The sequence below is a fragment of the Carcharodon carcharias genome, chromosome 17 (genome assembly GCF_017639515.1).
Source record: "Carcharodon carcharias isolate sCarCar2 chromosome 17, sCarCar2.pri, whole genome shotgun sequence".
Lineage (NCBI taxonomy): Eukaryota > Metazoa > Chordata > Chondrichthyes > Lamniformes > Lamnidae > Carcharodon > Carcharodon carcharias.
The window spans coordinates 21620382-21625225 of NC_054483.1; the positions used below are offsets into that span (position 1 = coordinate 21620382).

Genomic DNA, 4844 nt, shown 5'->3' on the forward strand with positions numbered 1-4844 from the left:
CGAAGAGTACCATTCCCCACGATCCCTGCCCCTGCCTTTTCCCTGTAGCCCAGCAATTTTTTCAGTTTCATATTATGATCCAATTCCTTTTGAATGCCATGATTGAATCTATCTCCAGCATAATTTCAGGCAGTGCATTTCAGGTCCTAATCACTCGCTGAGTTAAAAAAAGGTTTTCCTCAGGTCACCATTGTTTATTTTGCCAAATACCTTAAATCTGGGCCCTCTGGTCCTCAATCCATTGGGATCAGTTTCTCCCTATGCAGTCCCCTCATGACTTTGAATACCTCTATCGGATCCCTTCAACCTTCACTTCACCACGAAGGAAAGTCCAGTTTCTCCAGTCTATCTGTGTAACTGAATGTCTTCATCCCTAGAGCCAGTCTCATGAATCTTTTCAGAACCGTCTCAAATGCTTTCACATTTTTCCTTAAGTGTAGTGCCTCAGCAATGCCCCTGCTGGGGCCAAACCAGTGTTTGATACAGGTTTATTATAAATCTTCCTTTAAATTTTTTCCAACAAGTTCTTCAGTCAGCTCCCCTGAGTCCCCCACAAAGGCTGAACATCTTCTTCTGTTATGCAAGTTGAGTACTTTTTACATTAAACATGTAATGTAATTTCTAGTTATTGAGAACGCATTGATCCCTTGAGTTATATTTTGCAAAGCTAGTTGCCTCCTTAACATACATAAAAGTTATTCCCTCCTCTCATTGAATTAAAAAGCTGACCAAATGCCTCTGACATTGAGATTTCCAGCACATTTTGATTGTTGGTAAATCAGACTTTGCTTTATTGTTAATCTGTTAACTGCAAATATTGCACTTTGCACATTAACAAGCAACTAAACAGCTCAAGTGCCTCAATAGCTTTTTGTGAAGTGCTTCTCTCAATTTGAAAACCTTGTGCCCCTCGATTTCCTTTAACTGCAATTATTGAAACAGGATATTTGGTCTTTTATTTGAAAAATAGAGTTGAAAAAACTTAATCAATAACTATCTCATAAAATGTTTGCAGCTTCAGCATCTCACAGCTCAGGGATGAACTGGCCAAGGAAATTTTAACAGATAATCAGGAAAAAGAGCTTTGCTTCGCCTTTTATGGTCACTCTTCTCTTTTGCTATTCCAGAAGCAAATGAAAGAAGACAGGAGCCAGGCATTAATTTATAAAAGTAGATCAGGTCCAATATGGGATGGTGGTATAAAGGACACAATACACAACATGCCCAACTATTGATCTTAGTCATGCCACCACACTGAAATAGGCACAATGTGGCTGTAACTCTTTCGAGTACAAACACGTTTCCATCTGTTTCAGATGAAGTTACATTGTTTTTTCATAGTTTGCCATTGTGAGATTTGAACTCTTGATCTTGGAGTTACAAGCCCAGTACCATAACCACTTGGCTATTTAGGCCAAGCTAAAAATTTAAGCAATAATCGCGCCTCGGTTAAACCTCATTGGCTACGATACTGCCACTGCGCAAAGCTGTACCTACACCACATGGACTGCAGTGATTAACGAAGGCAGCTCACCACCACTTTCTCAAGGGCAATTAGGGATGGGGGTGGGGAAACAAATGCTGGCCTACTCAGTGAAACCCACATCTATGAATGAAAAAAAAAGAAACCAAGGTGATTCCTGGAAGGAATCAGGAAAATATCAGGCAAGAAAGTATTGCAAAGATGCAGCAAGCTATAGAAAGTTATTCTACTGTTGTACTATGGTGTTATAGTCCCCATGCCTGAAATAATCTTCTCCAAAGGGAAGCTTTTAAAGATCCCCTTGCAAAACAATTTTAAATGAAACCAAAATATTCGAGTTGAGAAACCCAGATAATACTGTGAGATGTGACCCAGTTTGAAAATAACAGAAGATGAAGCAAATCATGAAGCGGTCAGTGATAATAACCTAGGGTTGCAAAAGTTGCAATTTCAAGAGAGTGAAGGTAAAACTTGATGGAGGTGAGGAGCCCAACAGTTTTTGAGGTTCTGGTGCAAGCAGTGCAAAATGATGTGATGACTCTTCACTTTGATACAGTGAGAATAGAGAGTGGAAGAAGGTTGGGCAGCATATTGTGGGCTGCAGTGCGAGTGGGAGAAAGAGCAGAAGCATATTGATCATGGTAAAGCTGATGAAATGAGACCTGCTAATTAAAGTTATGCCGAGCAGCAAGAAACTGACTTTTCAAAATCTCATGCCTTCCTCTAATTGGGGGGTAGTGGCGGGGAGGCAGGAATTATCTGCACCACAGTCTTCTCTGCTACGTCAAAACTGCTACATTTTAATTGGCCATTAGCAGAAGTTACTTAAAAAGTGCAAGGCTCCAATAGTCAGAGTCTGCAAGTTCCTGCTGGTTTCCGGAGCCTCCAGCCATTGTAGTGAAATAAAAGAAACAGTTTTGGGAAAAAAAAAACTTTCATGATGCCCCCCTACAAGAACAAAAAAAATCTTGGGGTGCTTTCATAATCATGGAAGCAAGAGGAGCTGATTTGTGTTTCAAAAGCAGACAGGGCAGGAGTTCCCTCTGTCCAGCTTATTGCCAAGAGCCAACTGTCTTATCTTAGATCCACTTTTAAGATGATTTTACATTCAATCCTTCATCACAGCAAGCCTCAAAGGCAAGTTAAATTCAGGAAGTAATGTGTTCAGCTCCTGAATTCCCTTTGACTGAGATCTGCCACAGACTGCAATCAGGTGAAAATAAAATTGCTAGAACTTGTTAGTCAGCAACTATTATGACCTGACGATTTCAAGTTCTGTGGCCAGCATAAAAGGCTGCACTTGGCAGAATCTTCGTGGGTTTAAAGCACATCCCCACACTGACCACCCCCCCGCCCCACCCCCCCACCACCCCCCCCCCCCCCAGCCCGCCGATGCGTCTGGAGAGATAGAATAGCTCGGAGCAGCAGGATCTTTATAACATCAGTGTAACCAACCTGACACAACTAAAAGTAACATACTTTGGATGAAAGGCTATTAGCCTGAAGCATTATCTCTGTTTTTTTGTCTGCAGATTTCCTGTGCGGTTCCAACATTTTCTGTTCTTCTTTCAGATTTCCAGAAGTTGCTGGACTTCGCTCTTGCATCAATATTTAACTCACTGTGATTTCTCTTAAAGTAATCGTCACCCTGCTTTTCTCTCTGATGGGACTTCTATTTGTCTCTTTTACCTTGTCATCTTCATTGCTTCTATTTCCCTCCCGAGTTTGGTTGGGTATCTACCAAACCTTCACTTCACAGCTCCAATTCTTTTGTTAGCATCCATCCCCAGCTCCAAATCACTCCACATAGATTCCAACTGAAATTCCACCCATCGTATTTTGGATCCGCCCATGATCACAGATATATCCAAAACATTCAGCATTTCTCAAACCAGTGCTCTCACCCTGAGATCCATGCCACATGCCGTAACATGCATGATCTCGACTTCTGTTCAGTAGCACTGACTCACTTTTGTTTCAAAGCTGTGCAGGTCCTTGGTTCCATTTCTTCCTCCCCCTCATCTGACACTTGGACTAAATATTTTCTTCTCTTCAGTTGTCAATCACGATCACAAGCTTCAAGTTCTGATGAAAGGTCATCGGCCTGATATGTTTCTCTCTCCATGGATGCTGGCACAATCAAATTGTGCATTTTCAGTGCTCAAGTTGTTACAGCTGGTCTATACATGCACATCCCTGGACCTGGATACTGAGTTACCAGTTCGCAGAGATATTGGCCATACAACTTACTGTGTAATTTGAGGACAGTAGTTCTCACAGCTTGCAGTGGAAAAACCCTGATACTGCAATACCTTGTTCTTAGCAGAGTGGATTCAGGATACCAGTGTAGATACTGAAACATTCTTATCTTCAAATATCAATCAATGATTGGTCAATTCCCCAATTTGCTTGATGCATTTGTATGGAATTCCTATCAAAATTATTTTAATGGTTTTGTGAACAGAATGCAAAGAGGTATTTGAGAGCAAACGGAAGCTAGATAAGCACATGAGGGAGATGGGATTGATTAGGTTGGATCAGACTTGTAGAACCCGTGGCCCCAGGACCGCTTGTGTCTCGCGGAGCGATTGTTGAAAATGCCACTAAGACGGGTCAGTGAATTTGAAGATATCTGCAGGGGACTGCTCCTCCAACAACAATCTGTCTCTCTCCTGTGTTTGCTGCTGATAGGCTCAATAGTAAGACTATCAGCAGCAAACATGGGAGAGAAATAGTCTGTGATTGGAGGAGCAGCAAACACTGGCAAATGTGAGGATGCGAAGATAGAGAGACAGAGACTCTGGAGCACATGAGGCCTCTACTCACCACGCCTTCCGATGGCTCCGTCCACTTTCACCTCCCTCCTGGTACTCTGGCCCGACTCCCAATACTTTCGTCTGGCTCTGGCCACATTCCCATGCTTCTCCCTGCGTTCCCCCACTTCTCCCCACATTCCCCCACTTCTCAGCAGTCCTCTCACCAAGCAACTATGTTCAGGTGTGGATAGGCCATTGGCTTCACTCCAGGTCTCTCTTCCGCTCTCCACCCCACTGCCACCAACCCCCACAGCCGATTTAGTGAGGGCGAGTGAGTGTGAGGGTGGGTGAGTGAGTGAGTGAATGGATGAGGGTGATTGTGAGGCTAGGTGAGTGAGGGTTTGAGGGTGAGGGTGAGTGAGTGACTGTGAGAGTGAGTAGATAGGTGGGTGTGTTGGGGGTGGGTGGGTAAGGTGAGTGTATGGTGTGTGTGTCTGTATGTGTGCCTGTGTGTGTGTGTGTGTATGTTTGTGGAGGTGAGTGTGTGTGTGTGGGGGTGGGTGGGGTGTAAGCTTGTGTGTGAGGGTGGGGGGATGAGTGTGCCT

The 4844-nt window shown here is 43.5% G+C and overlaps 1 pseudogene; it reads right to left on the bottom strand.

The window, feature by feature from the left end:
* Nucleotides 1–1294: 1294 nt before the first annotated feature.
* Nucleotides 1295–1489, bottom strand: LOC121290256 (annotated as a pseudogene).
* Between the last annotated feature and the right edge of the window lie 3355 nt (nucleotides 1490–4844).